The sequence below is a fragment of the Panthera tigris genome, chromosome C1 (assembly GCF_018350195.1).
Source record: "Panthera tigris isolate Pti1 chromosome C1, P.tigris_Pti1_mat1.1, whole genome shotgun sequence".
Classification (NCBI taxonomy): Eukaryota; Metazoa; Chordata; class Mammalia; order Carnivora; family Felidae; genus Panthera; species Panthera tigris.
The window spans coordinates 63,300,426-63,322,177 of NC_056667.1; the positions used below are offsets into that span (position 1 = coordinate 63,300,426).

At 39.7% G+C, this 21,752-nt stretch overlaps 1 protein-coding gene and 1 pseudogene across 2 annotated transcripts in view; one reads left to right on the plus strand and one right to left on the minus strand.

The window, feature by feature from the left end:
- ST6GALNAC3 (ST6 N-acetylgalactosaminide alpha-2,6-sialyltransferase 3) overlaps positions 1-21,752 on the plus strand; it is a 526,758-nt gene that overhangs the window by 264,589 nt on the left and 240,417 nt on the right. The window lies entirely within an intron of this gene.
- On the minus strand, positions 265-20,153 carry LOC122241246 (annotated as a pseudogene).

Here is a 21,752-nt window from a genome sequence, read left to right on the forward strand (position 1 = left end):
AATCTTAGCTCATTTGTTCCTTCCTCAGAGAGACCTTCCCTTCTTATGCCATAACTCACGCTGGCCCCTCTCCAGTGACTATTAAGTTACCATGTCCAGTTTGTTTTGTTGTTGTTATTGTTGTTTTGAACCAGATAGATTAATGCAGAAATTTGGCCAAGGTTCCAGCAGGGTGGCCCCATATGATTTTGAGCTAGGGCTTCCCACCCAGGGCTGGGCAGGTGAGGCAGTAAAGATGACAAGGAGGTGTTCTGGGTGTAGGCTTCAGAGCTGCAAGATGATCCTGGAAGCCAGACTGCAGGTGAGGCCTGTACCTTCTGGCTCTGTATTCAGGGCCTTCACCATACTTCATCCATTATCATGGAGAACCCTTAAGCCAAGCAATTTCAAAGAATGGCAGCAAAGAAGCATCTTGTAATAAATTTGTCCCCTCCCCAGAAGTCCCAGTAGGACCAGCCAGGAGCTGAACTTTGCCTTCCATATTGTGGGCTCATACCCATTCACCAGTCATGACATGGACACTCAGACATAGACTTGGACCCCTTTTGGCTTCACAGCCGCAGCCTATCCCATAAACCCGCTAGCAGGTGGGTCTTGGGGCAGTCCAAGGTAGAGGCATACCTCTTGCCCTTGTACAGCTCTGCCTGGTTGATTTTTCCTTTACATGGCACCATGCCAGATGGCATTTCCCATCTTGATGGGGGCGATGGACACAAAGGCACTGCTAAAATTGCTTCCACCCTTCTCTTTCTTACAGTTGCCATCCTGCTTATGCTGCTGCCACTGCCACAGACCCACAGTGGCTGCCCTAGTGATTACTGTCCTGTCCCAGGCTGCTCAGTTTTGCCACCTCAGGCCTGGCCCTAGAGCTTCAACTAGTCCACTTGCCCTTGGGCCATCACCTATCCTATAGAGGAGTCCTAGAGTTGGTCTTAGCTTGGGGTATGGCCCCTTCTTTCTTGCTGGCCCTCCACTGCTGTCTTGTCAGCTCTAGTAAAGAGGGGACCTTGTTGCTCCATTCACAACACATTCTCAATAGCTAGAACCATAACCTGTCCTAAGGTAGATATTTGAGTGTATAGGTTACATAATGGACTTTTGGCTGAATTCTCAGATCCAAATGATGAATTTTAAATCACTGAATGCTGAGAGTATGCTGTATTTCTAAGTTTTTGTTGATTGGTTGGTTGGTTGGTTTTAAAATCAAACCAGCCTTTATGTATCGAAAATGTTATGGAATTTGATAAGGCATGTGCATGTGCAAATGAGTATATAGGGGTGAGGTTTCTATTTTGTTTCCTTTCAAATGATAAGTTATGCTTTGCCACTGTTGCTCCGGAAAGTCTATGAATATTGGTTTGGGGAATGTAGCCAGTATTGAGAATGTTAACATTCATCTGTATTTGGCTATCAGACTTACCCTTTGAATTCTGCTGTTTTTCTTTTCTGTTATGGTCTCTTAAACAAAGCAAAGACAAAGAAAGCAAAACTGTTTCAGTAGGCTCTTACTGAGATAGGAGGGGAAATTTTAAGAGATAGAAAATATTGAATTTATTGAAATAATTTTCAGATGCAGGGGTTGACTTTGTTGATTAAAACAGAATTTAAGGAGTATCTAGGAATTCAATTTTGTTTAATATACTTAGCACCTCATCAGAGTGATAAGAATTGCCTATGCTTTGGTTGTTTCCAAAACAATCATATGGATTCTCTTTTTTTTTCCTTAAACTCAAGTGATTTGGATTGGTATAAAATACCCCCCCCATTAATTTATTCTTTCAGTAGAGATGCTATACTGCCAGAATTTCTTAAGATGACCCTTGAGCTTATTGCCAAGAAACTTGGGTCAGTGATCATTTTTCAAAAAAACCTTTAATTAATTTTTCCTAGTTGGATAATAATATCCATTGCAAAGAAATAGAATAGAAATTACATGTATTCCAAGGAAACTTTCCATTTTAGTAGACTTCTTTTCAGTCCTTTTTCTGATATATGATCTTTTTCTTTTCCACTTTGAGATATGCATTGTGATTTCCCTTTGTGATAAAGAGGATAAATCTGCTGGCTCATTTCCCTTTATAGACTGCCACCTTCTCCACAAACCAAGAAAAAGTGTGTTCTGGATTTCGTTTGGTTTGCAGCAATTTATGCTAGAAGAATTATAAAATGTAGAATCTGTAATCTGAATTTGGCCAACTCTGTATCAGAAAAAATAACTTCCACCACAGCCAGGCAGGAACTTTACGTATCACTCAGAGAGCCAACGCTTTTGATACATATTTTATGATCACAGCTGAGGCTTTTCCAAGCTCAGAGTGCCATATCATTCATTCAGTCTTTAAAACTACAAGATTATTTTTGGCTCTTTGTGTTGGCACGTAAGACTTCCCATTACTGATCTGCATGAACCATTTATCAAGTCAAGGGTTTAATCTATCAAAGTCAGAATTCCTTTGTTCTGCCTCTCTCTGTCTCGCCTTCCCATATGGTATTATCTTGTATGTGTATACTGTTGGCTTAAAGAAGGTTATTTGAATGTGAGGATTTATCACGTTTCTCTGCTTTTTCAAAATAATATATTACAGAGCAAAGTGATATTTTATAGGGAATTATAATTACACTGTTAATCAGTTTTTAGAACATTAATCTCCAAACCTGTTCCTTCGCTAGTATTCTTGGTTTTGTCTTGCCAGTAGCTCCTACTTTTCCTACTCACTCAGCCTGAAAATCTGAATTGGCTTTGATTTCTTTCTCTCCTCTTTTCTAAGCATCTACTGAATTGTCAAATCCTTTAGATGCTACCTCCTGGATGTTTCTTGAGTCTACCCTTCATCACCTTTGTTTACTGGACTCTTGATGTTGTCTGTTGTCTTACAAGAAGCAAGAATGCTTTTGATGGGCTCCAGATATAAAGACCAAAATAAAGTAATTCATTTAACAACACTGAGTGCCTGTCATGTGCCAAACCCTGTTTAAAGCTCCAGAGATACAGCAGTAAACAATCGAGTAAGGTTTGTTTTTTGTTTTGTTTTGTTTTGTTTTTTGTTTTGTTTTGCCTCATGGAGCTTACATTCTAGTGGGGAATGGAAGAAAGTGACAAAAAAATAACATAAGTATAATAACATAAGTTTGTTGGATGTTGTTAAATGCTATGAAGGACAGTAAAGCAATGGAGGGACATAGGGAGAGCTGAGATGGACAGGGAAGGTATAGATATAAAGCAGGTGATGAGATGATAATGAAAGTTAATTAAAACTTAAGCGAGTATCACGAACAAAAAGAATACAGCAAAAGGCATTCTAATTCTATAACCTGTTAATTGAATCTCCTGGTAGTGATGCCAAATCATAGTGACAATCTATACCTGAGCATAATGCAACAAGAGCTATTACAATAGCCACCAAGCCATTCTTCCTCTCTCTGAGCAATCTCTGTCCTAGGTCAGTACTTGTAGTGAAATCTTATGGAGATCTAAATATAATTGTATGGAAGGAAACAAAGAAGAAAGAATGGAGGGAGGGAGGGAGGAAGGAAGGAAGGAAGGAAGGAAGGAAGGAAGGAAGGAAGGAAGGAAGGAAGAAGGGAAGGAAGGAAGGAAGGAAGGAAGGAAGGATGGAAGGAAGGCCGGTGGGCTGAAGGGAAGGAGGGCAGGAAAGGGGGGACGGGAGGAAAGAAGGAAGGGAGAAATTGTGCTTGGAGAAAGTACTAAGGTCTACCCAAAGAGGCATGTGCCCAAATAGGTAGGTCAGTGTACATGAGATGGGACTTCCAAGGGCCAGAATGAGACGTAAATGGGAATCATGAATAATATTTAGCAAATTCTTACTGTCAATAGGAAAAAGTCTAAAATTTTTAGTGTAATATTCATGGCCCTCCACCATCTAGTTTTCCAAAATTTTCCTGCCCATTCCCCGACACCAATCTTCTGATTTCTTTCCTTGCTGCCTTTACTTTATTTTATTTTATTTCCAGTGAGAAGATTTTTCTCCACCATCTCTTTAATGCCTAAATTCTTTCCACCCTTCTGGACTCAGTTCAAATGTTTCCTTTTCTATAAAAACTTAATGAAAATAATCACCACCTCTTCTGAATGTTAATAATAAACTCTTTTGGGCACTTCGCACTGTATTTACTTATATATGAATGTACCTTCACATTTCTGTTAGTTAAAGCCCTTTGAGAGTAAGCTTCTGGGGAAGAAGGTTGCAAGAGATAAAACACAAGGGAAACTAGGGGCCAGATTATAAAGGGTTTAGTAAACCATGTTAAGACATTTTAGACTTTGTCCTGTGGGCAATATAGAGCCATTAGATCATTTGGAAAGAAAATGACAGGATCTGATTTATATGTTATAAGTGTTCTAAGTTGAGTTGTATCCCCTAGGCCCACCATTCATTTGTTGAAATCCCAACCCCAGTGCTTTAGAATGACACCTTATTGGGAAATAAGGTAATTGAAATTAGTTAAGAAGAGATCACACTGGAGTAGGGTAGGCCCCTACTCCAATATAACTAAGTGTCCTTATTCTAAAAACTGCCATTTAAAGAGATAAACATGCTCACAGAGAGAATGTCATGTGAAGATTGGAGTTATGTTGCCACAAGCCAAGGAACAATCAGAAGTTAGGAGAGAGGCCTGGGACAGATCCTCCCCTAGCATCTGCAGAGGGAGCGGGGCTTGATATCACCCTGAGATCAACACCTTGATCTTAGACTTCTGGCCTCCAGAACTTTAAGACAATATATTTCTGCTGTTTAAGCCCCTCAGTGTGTGATGCTTTGTTACAATGGACTGAGCAAATTCACGTAGTAAGGCCAAGTCTGGCTGCGATATGGAGAATGGTTTAGAAGTGTGCAGAGCTGGGTACAGGGAGGCAATTTGGGGCTATTAAAATAAATGAGGATAGTGACTGCAGGCAAGATGAGAGAGCTAAAACAAAAGTAGAATCTACCAGGATGGGTGAACGGTTAGACTTGTAGAGCTGAGAGAAGAAAGAAGGCTTGAGAAATGGTGGAGGATTTCATTGCCTGGTGATTCCCAAATGCATATCATTAGCTGGAACTTCTCTCCAACCTTCCAGATTCTTATATCCAAATGCCAGCTCAGCTCCACTTGGATTTTCCACACCCACTTTGATGAATGTTAAAATTAATTAATTAATTAATTACTGATAATAAGGGTTGCCATGTAGATGAGAGGAGAGAATTAATGTGTCAGTCCTCCAAACAAGTATATGCTGAAGGGGACATACTTTCATTTTACCTAGGAAAGAATTTTTAGTCAAACAGAACTCCCCAAAATGGAATGTATATGGGAAGTATATTTTTTTTCTCGTGTTATTAAGCAGAATCTAAATGACCATAAGTCTATGGCTTTAGTCTGATTTTTCCCCTCTTTTGCATTGTTACAGCACCACCACCCCCCTTTTTATAGCTCTTACATATTCTCTTTACATTCTAATTTTATAAAGGTCTATCTATCTTCTTCATTTTGTAGTAAGATCTCTAGAGCAAACACTACACTTTCTTCATCCTGCCAGTACTTGGAGCCTAACACTAAGTTATACAACTTAATAACTAGTGTTCTGTTGAGAATGAACAGCGTTGGGCCCTGATTTCAAATATGCTCTACTCCAGCTTTTTTTTTTCAAGAGTTCAGTAATAAATATACCTGTCTATTTCCTTGCTTAATAATGAAAATACAAAATGTTGAGATGAAATATTTCTGGTGGCTAATCAATATTCCTGTTATCAATTATCCATGCTAGATTATATTATGCATTAGTTTGGCTCCATGCTCTGTAGTATATGGTATGTGTGTTGTGCGAAGTCATAATTGCTTGTGTTCATACATAGTAAGTAGGTTGGGGAATTGGTCTGATGGTATATCTTAGTTATTAATAGTGATTGTCAAGTGTACATTTCAAGTTTAGAACCTCATTGGCCTTCTGGGAGTCAGCGTCTCAATTTCAAGGAAAATTTAAACCTTTCCTTTCATGTACTCCTGTTCATTTAATCCTGTCAAAATAGGAGATTTTGTGTGTAAGAAAAAGAGCTAGAAGCTAATTAAAGGACCGACTCATGGCAAGGGTTTCATGGCTCTCTGATTTCTCTCCAAATGAGCGATAAATTACATGTAAATGAGTCAGAAACATACCTTATGTTTTTTTAATTGTGAAAAATGTATAACATAGAATTTACCATTTTAACCATTTTTAAGTATACAGTCCAGTAGTATTATTTTAAACTTTTTTTTAATGTTTTACTTATTTTTCAGAGAAAGAGACACAGAGTGAAAGCAGGAGAGGGGCAGAGAGAGGGGGAGACACAGAATTTGAAGCAGGCTCCAGGTTCTGAGCTGTTAGTACAGAACCCGAGGCTTGAACTCAAAAACCATGAGATCATGACTTAAGTGGAAGTCAGATCCTTAACCAACTGAGCCACCCAGGTGCCCTTACAGTTCAGTAGTATTAAGTACATCCATATTATTGTGCAGTAAATCTCCAGAACTTTTGCATCTTGCAACACTGAAACTCTGTGCCCCTTAAACAACTCCTCCTTCTCCCCACCCTCAGCCCCGGGCAGCCACCATTCCACTTCCTGTCTCTATGAATTTGACTACTTTAGATACCTCATATGGGTGGAATCCTAGAGAATTTGCTTTTGTGACTGGCTTATTTGACTTAACATAGTGTTCTCGACATTCATCCACCTTGTAGCATAGAACAGGATTTTCTTCCTTTTTAAGACTGAATAATATTCCAGCGTATGTATATACCACATTTTGTTTATCCGTTCATCTGGTGATGAACACTTGGGTTGCTTGCTTCCACTTCTTGGTTCTTGAGATTTTTTTAAAAAGCTAACTGTATTTGAAATGTAAAGTTCTTAGATCAGACCTGTTTTTAATTTCCCCCTTTAAGGTGAAGGAAGGATATTTTAATATGCTAAAACGTTTCCAAAACTCTTTGTCACTTAAGCCTTCTTATTCTAGATTGTTAGTCTCTGGCAATACTGGTACCAAGTATTACTTTAGGCAGAATGATATTGTGAAACTCAGTACAAGGAACAGTTAAAACTCTAAAAATAGATCTTGGATGTTTGGGCAGTTAGGTAGAAAGACTGTGGAAATGAAGGACTTCTGACCTTCTGAAGGATCAAGGACACTTTGGACAGAATCATTAAGACAAACCCATCTTTTTACAAAACTCTTTACGAATTAGATTCCTTTCCATACTTACTGAAGATGAAACTATTATTTTTGCTTTGACACTATAGTGAGTAGACTTTTTTGTGATATCTTAAATAATTCCAGGACCCAAGAGTCTCAGAGGTCTGTGCCAGTGAAAATCAATATGTCATCCACATAATTAAGATCTTTTCAAGAAAGAATTCACAAAGGCTTTGAGTATGTATGTAAAACTAGGTCCTAGAATTCTTTTAAAGTAATGACAAGCATAGTCTTTTCATTTTTCCACGTTCTGAAAATTGATAAACTAACAGAGCCATTTACAGTCTATTTAATTTTCTGAACATTGGGTTCATTAGTCTAATTCATGGTTATCATTCCTGTGTCAATGGCACAGATACATTTATCTATAAATGTAATCTACTTTTACTTGCTTCTCTCTCTCTCTCTCTCTCTCTCTCTTCTTTCCTTCACTCTACTTGCTTTCTCTCTCTCTTCTTCTTTCTCTCTCTTCTCTCTCTCTCTTTCCCTCAAGTCCTTATATTATCCACAATCCCTGACAAAACATATGTGTTAGGTGTGAAATTACAGAATTGCTAGCATCAGAAAAAGCTATTGCCTTACTACCGTAGACTGAGTCCCTCTCTTTCCATATTGGAAGGTTTCCTTATTTTCAGAATTAACTTCTTGAATTCATTTTCTTGAAACTGATTCATAATCCATTTCAGAATTCCTTTCCCCTATGCCACGTTTTCCCTTTAAGTCAATCTGTGCATGAAATTAGTTTTTAACCCAGTGTAATTTCGTCCAGTGCACATTTTTGTTTGTTTTTTGTTTTTTTGTTTTGTTTTGTTTTGTTTTTGTTTTGCTTTCAAAGCAGGCAAGAAATGTGTGGATTCAGGTCCATGATCTTTTAAAAACTTAATATGACTGCCCCTCCAAAATTATTTTCCTCTGATTCTTATTTAGCTTCTAAAATGAAGTTTCTACTATTTAATTTTTTTTTAGTGTTTATTTATTTTTGAGACAGAGACAGAGTGTGAGCAGGGGAAGAGCAGAGAGAAAGAAGGAGACACAGAATCTGAAACAGGCTCCAGGCTCTGAGCTGTCAGCACTGAGCCCAACACAGGGCTCGAACCCACAGACTGTGAGATCATGACCTGAGCCAAAGTCAGATGCTTAACCCACTGAGCCACCCAGGCGTCCCTGAAGTGCCTACTATTTATATTTTTAGAAATTTGAAAGTAGATCCTAAGTGCAAAAAATGTGCATGGTCAGTTCTAGTTGATTCATGCATTTGTTGAAACATTACTTGTGAGGTTTTTTTTTTACCCTCATGGATTATCTACTTACTAAAATAATTAAGTAAGAAGGGTAAGGATACAGTGTTGCAACACGACTGCCATGTACCATGATCTTTCTCCTACTTTGGACACCTTACTTTGTGGAGAAGCTTTAGATCTTTCCCTGTTTGGTTTGATTTCTTTTACATGGTCATGCATATAAAATGATAAAACAGAAAGTTCCCATCCAGCAAGTACCAAAGTACCCCTGGTGTTGTAATTTGAAATCAATCAAGAAATCACTTTTTCTTCTTGGTAAAAACTGCCTCCCATTTCCCCGGTCTGGCAGAACATACAAGTGCTGAAAACAGAAAACTGTAGCAGATAAATAGGACCATTGCGAGGCATAAGATTTGGAAACCAGCACTTTGCAACAAAAATTTGGACAAATAAAACTCCACAGAAATACAGTTAGTTAAATCTCTTTTCTATAAGAGAGATTGAGAAGTACTTACAGTTAGTATTAAAAATTCTGATGTAAGGAAGTGACCATTCTAGCAGGTCAGCGTTAGAGAAGACAGGGTGGCCTCTGAGGCAGAGAGAATCAGGGGACCTGCCTAATCTGGACAAAGAAACCAGAAGAAGACATAAATGACACCAGAGAAGAGAACATTCTCTGAGTGACACCTGGATAATTCCTTAGTGTGAAGAAAATGGGGGTTGATACCAGAAACATGGTTCATTATTCATGTATTATGCTTGTTAGCTATAGAGCAAACCATATGTAAAATTTTCACTCCGTAGTATGTGTAGTTAATATATACTGAGGACCCACGAGTGTTTCAGGTACTGACCTACAGTGGTGAAAAGGACACAGCTTTGCCTTCAGAGATCTTACAGGAATGGGGCAGATGTCAGGAAAGAAATGGTACTGTGTAGTATACACAGTGCATTATGGGAACAGGAAGTGGGGATATTTATCTGAATCCTTGTGGGCAAAGGAAATAAGTATAACTAAGAACAGAGGATAGTAGGATTACAGAAGGGTAGGGGAGAAGGTTCCCAGAGAAGCATGTACTAAATTTTGAATAGGGCAAAAGTTCAGTAAAGCTTTTGTTATTATAAAACCCCAAAGTAAGTGTCCTTTGCTGAACCGGATGTCAAGAACTGACAGTGTGGCCACACTGGGTGTTCCATCTGCCTTCAGCATTTCCCCTTAAGAGGGCTTGTCATGTGACTTTTCAGATCGTATGTTTATTCTGCATGCTCCTGGAAACTCGAAGCCATAATCTAGAAACCATTTTTGGTCTCAGCAGCATGAAGCGAGTTAGTGCCTCCTAGTATCTTGGATAAAAATGTGTCTTATAAAAAGGATTCCATGAAGCACAAATGTAAAAACATGCCACAGAGGCACATTTCATGGTGCCACAGGGGCTGTTGCTGTGAATTTGAGTTGTAAAGTGCACAGAAAAGTGTACCTGTCGACTCATTCCATTCTGCTTATATTACTGTCCAATCCAAAACCAGGAGGAAGTTAACCAGGAGAATGCTGACCACTTTTCCAGTTGCCCTCTCTGATCTAGTCCATGGCTCAGCAATTTTTTTTTTTTTTTTCTGTAAAGGTCCAGATAGTAACTATTTTAAGCTTTGCAGAGCAGAAGCAAATGCTGCCATTGCAGCGTTATACCAGCTACTGACAGTATGCAAACAAATGGTCACGGCTGTATTCCAACAACACTTGATTTGCAGAAGCAGGCAGTGGCCTGAGGCCATAGTTTGCTGACCCCTGGTTACAACAGTTTTCTCTAAGGCAAGCATCTGGACCCTTGTACATACTGTTGCCATAGTTTGGAATATTCCTCCTCCCTCTCTGCCTGGCTAGATTTTAGTTATTCTTCAGCTCTCAGCATAGAGGTCACTCCCGAGGGAAGAAGCCCTCACCAGTGCTCCAAATTCAGGTTGTTTGCCCCTCATGTGCTCCCACAGCACCGTGTACCTTCCCCTCCAGAGCACTGACTGTTTCTAGTTGCCTGGCGACTTGTGTCTCTCACCCTTCCAGACTGCCAGTTCCAGGAGTGCACAAACATGCTTGCTTTATCTCCCTCTCGTATCCCTAGCACCTAACACAAGTCGCCTGGGACATAGGAGGGGCTTTATAAGTATTTGTTTAATGCTTAGTGAATGAAATAATTTATCCTTTCCCTGACTTTTTCAGATCGTAAGCCTAGCAGGTAAAATTTATTTATGACTATAGTTTACGAGCCACGTTGCCATCACTATATTGTAACAAAGCAAAAGTTTCACTATTATCTTGGTTCCAGCAGCATTCAGAGGGCTGTGGAAATCAATAGTTTTAGTCCTTCTCTAGCTAAGTGCCATTTGGGCTGTCTGAGACCACTGAAGGTTTTATTCCCCACCTTTGCCTCCCCCCACCCCATTACTGCTCTGTGGCAGTGGAGGATAGCACCTCTCTGTTCACATCACTGTCTTACACTCTTTTCAGAGACAGACTCAGCACCGTGCTGTCTGTTCTCCAGTGTTTTACAGAATTTTTAGTAAAATATCTCTTTCCTTTTTAATATAGCTCATTATCTCCCTAGAACCAAATAGGTCTATTTAACTTATGAGACTAGTCTGAAGTCGGATCCGATATAATAGGAATAACTCTTCTCTCCACTAAGACGAAGGCTTTGTTACTGAGCCCAAATTGTGGGTCTCAGCAATTGGGAAGAATTATTTCCCAGAGAGCCCCTCCATCCCTTACAGGCACACACTTTAAGGGGCCTGCCTCCCAGTCTGTCAGCATGCCTAGACATCACTTTGAATCCTAGCCAGAGAAAGCTGGGACAGTGGCCACAGAAGAATCAATCTCTCTCTCTCTCTCTCTCTCTCTCTCTCTCTCTCTCTCTCTCTCTCTCTCCCTCCCTGGTTTTTCCTTTTCTACTTGCAGAAGAACAACTAATAACAAATACTGACATGGAGCTCACCACACACCAGGCATTTACTATCTGTAAGCTATTTATAGATAGTAACGTATTGAACCTTCATGGAAACTTTATTGCAGTATCTTTATTTTACCAAAGGAAAAACAGTAGCACAGAGGAATGAGCTACCTCGCCCAGAGTCACACAGATAGCAGTCGTGGAGCTAGCAGATGAACTTGGACAATCTGATTCTGAGTCCTTGCATTAAACCATTTCACGGAAGCTGTGACCCGCGACCTCCCCCGATCCCCACCCCACTTTGGTAGCATATATAGACTCCATTCTATCTGCTTCTGTCTTAGAAACTAAGAAAATAGGAATGAAGTGGGAAAGGAAACAAGAGCGCATGGCTTACAGTGGAAACGGAGGCTGGATTGAAATGTTCAGAGGCCACGTTAGACATTAAGCAATACTATCTCTACAGTAGGCAGAAAATTCCTAATCCATAATATTGTAAGTCTTGAAAATCATGACTGAAATGAAAATGCCCTTGAAGGGCTATGCTGCTTTCGCTTTTCAAAGAGCTAGCTTGGAACACTGAGAAGATGTTCTCATACACTGAATGTTTTCCACTGAGTCTGAAGTAGACTTTTAGCCATAAAGAGATATTTTCCCTAAAATTGAAATCAGTTTGTGAAATAATGTAGAGAGTGCCATGCCTGTTGCTGTTTTTCCAGTAACAATGCAACAGAGACCAAGCATGAGAAGTTTAGTCATCCTTTTGGACTAGGTACTCATTCATCTCTAGAATGGTGACACATGAAATTATTCTCACCATTCCATGTTGCAAGTAAAAATTAGTAAATTAGTAATAATAAATGAACTCCTTTGTGGTATAGGAAGTGGCCACCATGGGTCTAAAGATATGAAATCTCAAATGCTTTGGGGAACCTATCTTTATTCTAGACTTGATTAAATTAGCATAACCAGATAACTCATCCACTTTTCAGTGTAAAAATCTCCCTTCTCATATTTCCATCTTCAATGGCTAATCTCATTTGAAAAGATCATTCTTTTTATGGGAGAGTCCCCAGACGAAAACATGATTTTTCTGACCCAAAGAAACTGTTTCTTCATAAAGTATTAGGCATTAAAATATTTTTTACAAGGTTACCAAAAGTGACTTGCTCAGGGGCACCTGAAGTCAATATGGCAATAAATTGAGAAATCAGATTCTCTGTCCTCTATTTCTCTAAAATTATTCTGGATGAGATGAGCATTATTTTTTTGTCTCCAGAAACTGATTTCTAGAAGGAGAGTAGACAGTGTTTGGGGAAAGGTTTTTCCCCCCAAACTGACAAAGCCAGTTTTTTGTTTGTTTGTTTCTTTGTTTACTGTGTAATGAATCCATTCACCTAGGCATCTACCCATCCAACCATTCATGCATCCATCCAGCCATTCATCCATCTGCCCATCTATCCATACAATCTAAAATTTCAACCACCTGACCCATTTTATCTTCCTTCTCTGCTCTATTTTTCTTCATTGTACTTATAATCATCTGCTGTTCTACATAGCTTACTTATTTTGTTTATTGTCTGTCCAATACTTTAGAATGTAAATTTTATTAGGTCAGAAAAGCTAGCCAACTTTGTTCATAGCATATTCCGGCACTTAGAATAGCACCTGGCAATAAGGGATAATAAATGTGAGGACTGTTGAGTGAACTTTTATTGGAAAAATATTTATTTATTATCTGCTGCTCTTCAAAGTACTGGACTGAGAGCCAAAGGAATCTAAGATGAAACAGATATGGATCTCTCAAGGTGATTCCAGGCTAATAAAACCATTACCAAAATATGTCCTTTAAACAGCATCATTACACAGGGAAAAGTACTTGTTCCCATATGAGAAATGAATCAGAAGTGCTATTTATACTTCTCCCTGAGAGAAAGGCTTCCCTGAGGAAGTGACATATGAAATAGACATTGAACAAGGGAAAGGATTGGAAATGGGGAGATGGGTTGGAAAGGCATTCCAGGAAAAAAAAAGTGATAGTTGGAATTAAAAAGTAGAGGTGGGAAATGCAAGATCTGTGGGAGACAGAAAGGCTAGTGGTTCCATTAGAAGAAGCTTGGAGACCTAAAAGGGAATAAGGGACCATTTATCTGGGAAGGATGATTGAACGAAATTACAGAGAATTTTCATGGCACTTTCTGGCAGCAGTGAGTTCAAGGTTCTCTTTCTCTGATCTCTGAACCCTGCCATCCTCCCCTACATTATAACTTCTGAGTGACAATATTTTATGTTTTATGTTTCTGGTTTTAAATCAGCAACTTGGCCAACTTTGCTTCTAGAGCCTGGAAGGAATCTTGTGTGAAATGCAGATTTAGTCTTTGATCTATGTTTTGTAGGTCAACAAGCTCAGTTACTTGACAGTAATCACAGGGCTCACAAGGATGTTGTTCTTGAAAAAATTATCTAATCTGTTAGCCACAAACAAGCTTTCGCCACTGCGCATCTCACTGTCCCTGTTCCTGCTTCTCAGCAGGGAACTATGAATTGTCCCCAGTTCCCAGAGATTTTTTTCAAAGCTGATCTGGAGTATGGATTTCTACCTTCATAAGAGTTTCAGCCCTAGAGCGGTGTAATAACAGACAGCATTTTCTACTCCTAGTATCATTTAGGGAGGACACCAGAAAGTGTTTTTCTCTTGGCATGTGAGCCTGTCGAGTGTGTCCTTGTTCCATAAGTGTACTTTGGCACCAGGAAGCAGAGACAGCAGCTTTCAAGTGATAGGAGAAGCAGGCTGATTAAGGGTTCTGCGTGGGCAGACGGCACTAAAGCTGCTTGCATAGTCCTTGCCTACCAGTCGGGGGTTTTAGTGGAAAATTTTCCAATTTTGGATCATTTGGTAGAATTTGTTATTTCCCCCATCCCCAATTCCTTCTCTCTCAGTTAATGCCACCACTGTCCTCTGTCTTCCCAGGCACTCAGATTTGAAACTCCAGTGCCATTAGGAAAAACTGGTAACTGCATAATTTATTGTAAATAAATTTAAGTAATGTATTTACTTTTAAAAATTAAAAAAATGTATATGAATTAGCACTGAAGGACAGAGCTAATTTCCATGACATGAGTATTTGGTGTTTCTATTCATCTTCCACTATTTTGGCCTTCTATCCCTTGACTAAATTCTGAAGTGGGAGGGACAGCAAACGTTAATCCATGACTTGGTGATCTGAGAGTGCCAGTTCTCATACTGTGCTGAGTGTAGCCACGCTATCTCCTCACAAAGCGATCAAAGTCATTTTCGCAATGACTTCCCTGATCGTACCAGCCAGACGTGCTCCTTGCCTCTGCTACCTTTCTACAATAAAAAATTGCACCAGGAGTGACGCCACACTTATTTTGTACCTCTCTTGTGGCTCTAATGACTATGACCTTGAAGTGTTATCGTTTGTTGAAAGAGCTCAGTTTTGTGGCCAAGAAAACCTGGGTTCACATTATGACTCCCATCATCTACTTGATAGCTTGGGGCATGTCATTTGAACTCCCTGACCTCTTTGCTCCCCTGGCAGATGGAGATAATAATAATCAATACCTTTCTGGGTTGTTGTGGGGAGTAAATAGTATGTGTAAGGCACATAGCACAAGACCTAGTAAATAGGTGCCAATGGAAGTTATCATTGTTGTTGTTTTATTAACAGTAAAATGGAAAATTCTCCAGGACAGAAGCTGCATCTTCTGTACCTTTGAAGGGTAGTGTTTTTGATAAGCAAAGATGTGCGTGGGGTGGGGGTAAGGTGTGAGCATTGAACTGTGGAGGCTTTCGTTGCCTTTTCCCATCATTTTGTAGATTTTCTTTAGTATCCTGCCTCCTGGTAATGAGGAAGGGAGAAGGCACCTCATACATTTATATGTTTCAGGAAAATCATTTTTCATCTCTAGGCCATGGGTAATCTATTTGCAAGGACGCAATCTGTGATAGCTCAACATTTGCTTTGTTTTCCAAAATCAAGCCAAGAGAAACAAATGTTAAGTTTGACGCGCAAAACGCTCTCACAAGAAAGAGAGTCCTAGAAGTGTTTGCATTCCCCCCTAAGCATTCTAGAGCCTGAAAATGTGTCTTCTCGCTCAGCACTTTTTTCTTATGGTGCCTGGCGAAGATTACATTAAGACATGAGAAGCACTCCAGGGTGCCCAGACGTCTGCGTTCAGGGGCCACAGCTGAATTTCTGAGTTCTTTCTCCTGTGATTTATGTACCTATGGTTTGACTACCGCTAGTTAGAGAGAAGGAAAGCTCACACATTTTGCAGGGAGCCAAGGTAAAAGAGAACTCTTTTGTCAAGGTAATAATAACACTTAGCACTTATATAGGGCTTTTTATCTTCAAAGGGCTTTCCAAACATTAGCTAATTAAGAAATCCGTGCAATGTGCAGCAGCTGTTGAAAAAATAAATGTGGTGCTTGGGTGTATTAAAAAAAGGGAGCCAAAACATGAGGACATCCTATATCAAGCAGCTGTGGTGCTCTGTCTAAATTGTTTGCTTCACCTGGTGGAATAGATCAGATGTTAAAGTAGTCCTGCTGTGCCGGGTAATAATGGTTAGGGAGAGTCAGAGCTTGCACATTATGGAACATAACAAGGGCTACAGAATATTTGTCTGAAGAAGGAAAGCCAAAGAAAAGCTGTATCGCCTAACTTTTACTAAACTTTCATAATCACAGGCAATAAAACACTAATAAACAACACTAATAAAACAGGCATCTGACATGGAGACACAGATGATCTAAGAACAACCATTGACAAGAACAGGCATTCTCACTGATTCATTCAAGTTTACTCAACGGATATAGAGACAGCACTTACTAAACATTGGAGACGTATATTTTAAAATTACATGGAACAATTTAAAAGTGATTATAAATATGTCACGGTATGCCATTTATGTATGGCACCTTAATTTGACACTAATATTACACACACACACACACACACACACATGCACACACAATTCAGTCAGCACTTTGTTGGCTCACTGGCAGAAATGAGCCAACATACTAGTACATGAGCTGAGCTGTGACTGGTTTTGAAAACAAAATAACCAAAAATGCTTTTTTGTTGTGGCTTTCTGCAACAGGCATTGGGAAGTGGCCAGATTTTCTTTATCTCGTTATTTTTTTTTAATTTTTTTAAATGTATTCATTTATTTTGAGAGAGAGAGAGAGAGAGAAAGCCTAAGTGGGGGAGGGACAGAGAGAGGGGGAGAGAAATCCCAAGCAGGCTCTGCACTGTCAGCATAGAGCCTAATGTGGGGCTTGAACCCTCGAACCGTGAGACCTGAGCAGAAGTCAAGAGTTGGATCCTTAACTGACTGAGCCACCCAGGTGCCCAATTTTTTTCTCTTTATTTATTTTAACAGCAAAATTCATTAATTTATACCCACCATTCTGTCTAAAGTGCCTCCTTGGGAGATCACAAATTACACAGAGATAAGGGGAGGTGATTTGTGAAGAACAAAAGGGGAGGGGGCATATGATGTCAAAATATGAGTACCTGCTCCCCATTATTGTAAACACCACACTATTTGTACATGTTTATACACCTGTAAGGCATATTAGAACACCTTCCTTCCATTGTACTCAAGAAGAAAGGGTAATTATACTTTTGATTGAGTTGCTTGTCAAAATGGGGTTGCAAGAAAAATTTTTTCATTCATTCCAGGAGGACAAGTCATGGCAGGGGTGGCAGGGAGGTAAATAAATAAGGAAAAAGGGTGTTCTAGGTAATTGGGAAAGAACTGAGAGGGAACATCTTCATAAAGTAGAGACAAACATCTTTAGGAAACTATACATAGGTTCACTTTTGCTAAGGAAAATCTACAAGCCTAAAAATAGAGAAAAATAACAATGGGAAGCTGAGTGATGCAAAGCCAGGAACATGGTCATGGAGATAAATAAGCCTCTGGTCAGCATGTGCTAAGTTCAGGGTCCAGCACACTCTGAAGTGACTAGAGGATCTAGGCCTAGCTCCCAGGGGCCCAGGACCAAGGGTTGCTTTTCGAGGGGATATGTATGGGGTCATGGTTAGACATGGTTAGAAAAAAATCAAATCAGTGTTCACTGGCCCACCCTGGAGATTTGTCTGTAATAGGCACTATTTGGAAATAAACTAGATGTCTGGTTTTGGTTGGACTGTGTTTTTCTATGAAGAAAGGACTGATTGAGTCAATCAGGAGTTTTTCATAAGTTGGAATCCTGTGTGGCTATTAAACAAGGAGCTCTATCATGGCTGAAAGCTCAAAGATAAATTGGTAAACAGACTTCTAACCACAGAGAACAAATTGATGGTTACCAGAAGGGAGGGGTGTGTGTGGGGGAGTGGCGGGGGATGGGTTAAATAGGTGATGGGGGTTAAGGAGGGCACTTGTGAGGAGCACCAGGTGCTGTATGGAAGTGTTGAATCACTATATTGTGCACCTGAAACTAACATTACACTGTGTGCTAACTCACTGGAATTTAAAAACTTAAAAAAAGGTAAACTGATAAAGCAATGTTGGGGAAAAGTGTGTATGGTGTTAAAATTTGTATAAAAACTATAAATCTATATGTGTATATGCATTCAACATATTTATATGTGGAGAGACTCTAGCTTATGTCTGACAAGATGTGTAAGAAAAGAGCCACAATGGTTATTCCTGGAGAAGAGAATGGAGGGATATAGAGACAGAAGTAAATGAGATTTCCTACTTAATGTATATTTCCTCCATCAGTTTTTTTTAATTTTTAATTTTGATATAATTGTAGATTCACATCAGTTGTAGGAAATAATACAGATAGACCCCATATACCCTTCACCCAGTTTCCTTCAGTGGTAACATCTTGCAGAAATATAGATTAATATCACAACCAGAAAGTTGACACTGATATAATCTACAGGGCTTATTCAGATTTAACTGGTTTTTAATGCAGTTGTGTATGTATGTGTGTGGTGGCGGGGGGGCGGGAGGTTCAGTTTGCTGCAGTTTTATCACACGTGTAGGTTTGCATGACCAACATCCCAGTCATGATATAGAACAGTTCCACCATAAGGATCTGGTGCTACTGTTTTATAACCATACCCACCTCCCTCCTTTTCTCTCCTTACCCTGGGCAACCACTAATCTGTTCTCTGTATCTATCATTTTGTCATTTCAAGAATGTTGCATAAATGGGATCAAGTAGCCTTTTGATATTGGCCTTTTAATCTCAGCATAATTTCCTTGAGACATGATAGACAGCATATTATTGGATTGTTGTGTTTGTTTTTATTTTCTTAATGTTTATTTTTCAGAGAGAGAGAGTGACCAGGGGAAAGGCAGAGAGGAAGGGGGGCAGAGGATCCAAAGCAGGCTCTTCACTGACAGGGCTCGAACCCACAAACTGTGAGATTATGACCCCAGCTGAAGTCAGACACTCAACAGACTGAGCCACCCAGGTGCCCTTGGATTGTTGTTTTTATCCACTCTGCAGAAATCTCTGACTTTTAATTGCTGTTTTCAGACCATTTACATGCAAAGAAAGTATTGATTTGTTAGGGCTTAAGTCCGCCATATTATTATTTGGTTTTTGTTTGTTTCTTCCACTTTCGATTCGTATGTTTTTCTTTTCTTATCTTCCTGAGGGTTACTTGAACAGGTTTTAGGATTCTGTATGTCTTTCTTTATAGTGTTTTTGATTATATCACTCCATAGAGTATTTTTAGTGGTTGCTCTGGATATTAAAACATACATATATAAATTAGCCAAATCTACTAGCATTATATTCCTTTTTTTTACCTTTTGGGTTACTTTTTATTGCTTAAAAATTCATTTAAAAAATAAATAAAACTAGCAAACAAAAATATCCTCCCCCATTCACACTCACTCAAAAGAAATGAAACAAAAACTCACCTGTGTATAGTCAGACTATAGATAGGAAAAATGAAGATCAAAGCACTTCAAAAGAAATAGCCCAAAGAAATCTTGAAAAGGAAGAAAGCACTGAATCAAATATTTCCAGGGCATGCTTGAGAAATTGAAAATTGGGAGTTTGTCCAGAACCTCTGAAGTATGGAATAAAGAAAGCCACATTGTTGAGTATCCAGGCCTTGGGTTTTTATAAACCTGCCACTCACATGTACCACCTGGGGGAACTCATTCCATTCTTTAAACTCTCTAAGTCCCAACTATAGAGGAAGTCAATAATGGAGCCAACTTCATAGAACTGTTGTGAGGATTTGCCAAGAGATTGTATATAAAGTTCTTAGTGTTGTATCTGGCACATGGCAAAAAGTGAAACAATTCATTGCCATTATGTAACTGAACTTTCTCTTGAGTGCCTACTTGGGTTCAGGGGTTGCAGATATATAATGTCATGGTGTCACTCCTCAGGATGAGAAGATAGTGTCCCTAGACATGCCCCTTTGGTACTGCTCACTCCTTTGCATGGATGGCACTATCTCTCCACTTTTTTTCATGAAGGCCAGATATTACATATAACCATATTTAAGGAAAAGGGGCTTATTCCAGGCCTTTTGGCTCATTTCCCTAGGCCTTTGGCTCATATTCCCAGGCCTTTTGGCTCATTTACACTGGTGGTCTTGGTGTTTGATAGTAGTTGGATATCAAAAAGGAAGAGTAAAAAAAATTTGGTTAGGACCTATAGGTTCTTACCTTTGGAGGATGAGAGAAAGCTGTCTGAACTGGTAGCATTGTCCCCAGCAGTTAGATACATGATCAGTCTTTTCTAGCTTTCATGTTTCCTTGTTGACAGATCGTTGGATAGAAGATGGGGGATAGAAGATCTTTGGATAGAAATGCATGGTGGGGGGGGGCGCCTGGGTGGCTCAGTCGGTTAAACGTCCAGCTTCAGCTCAGGTCATGATCTCATGGTTCGTGGGTTCGAGCTCCGCATTGGGCTCTGTGCTGACAGCTAGGAGCCTGGAACCTGCTTCTGATTCTGTGTCTCCCTCTCTCTCTGCCCCTCCCCTGCTCACGCTCTGTCTCTCAAAAATAAATAAACGTAAAAAAAATGCATGGAATGCATGATGTTTACTTATTTTATATAGGACCCAGAATCCATGTAAATGACTCTTACAGTTGATTTTTTAGTATCTTCTGTCATACAAAAAGTCATCCAGGTCTGCTGGATGGCACTTCCCACAATCAGAATGGTCATGTTAGGCTATTCTAACCACACAGAGAGCACTTCCTTAGAATGGTCCTTCATTTTACTTCTTTCATTCCTTACTTAATACATAACTTTCATGGTACAAAGACCTGGCTCCATTGTTGGACCAACAGAAAGATTATCATCAGAACGAAGAATATTTTTCTCTACTTATGTCTCTTTCCTGATCCTTTGCTTAAACAATTTCCAATTCATTTTGACTGTCCATAGATTTCTTTCAGGTCTTGTCCCCAAGCATCTTGCCAATATCCCTAACCCCATCTCACCCTTCACCAGACCCTGCTAAATCTCCCACCGTAAATTTTATTCCCTGATTAGAAGTTTGGCCCCATCTCCCATTCTACTGAGCAAACTGCAAAGAGATTAAGACTAAGGGCAGTTTAGAGTCAACAAGAGCTCAAAAAACTTGCAGCTGGTGGTACCATCTGTGCTTGTCATACTGTGGCCAAGTAGTTTTCCATGGTGGGGAAAGACAGAATCTGATAATGGCTTTGGTTTGAGGTTACTGAGACATGAGTCTACCCTAGAGGAAGATTAGGAGAGCTGCTAGGCAGCTTGTGCTCTTTGTAATGTGTGGCTCGTGTCCCAGAAAAACAGGCTTCTTCTGGGAAAGGATCGAATTTGACATCCGAGACCCTAGAGTGGCCTCCTGCGTGTGTCCTTTCTTTACTAGCTCATCTTCAGAATTCATTCTGTGCCAAGTGGCCAACATGACATAAGGGAGTGGTAGAGGCATGAAAGGGAATTAGAAAACCTCACAGAACTTACAAAAGACTTCTATGTGAAAGAGACATTTCGCAGGCTTTTGGTGATGCAGAAACAGGAAGATGGTAGAGAATAGCAGCAGAGAAGAAAGGGGGAGAATTCCTGCTGACTGTATCTCAGTCAGAGAGAGAATCTGAATATTAGAGGAAGGAAAGAGGTAAGAAAACAACTATGGCAGCTAGTCCACATCAATCCATGTTAAGCAAAATACATGAGAGCAGGTGAGGGGGCAAGGAGTGTGTCACATTAGCCACATGGGCTTGAGGTGAGGGAGAGGCTCCTGAGAGAAGAGGAGAAGGGAAGAAGGAGATTTTCAAGAAGTGTTCTTCATGGGAAAGACATGAAAACAGGCACTTCACAAAAAAGGATAGTGAAATG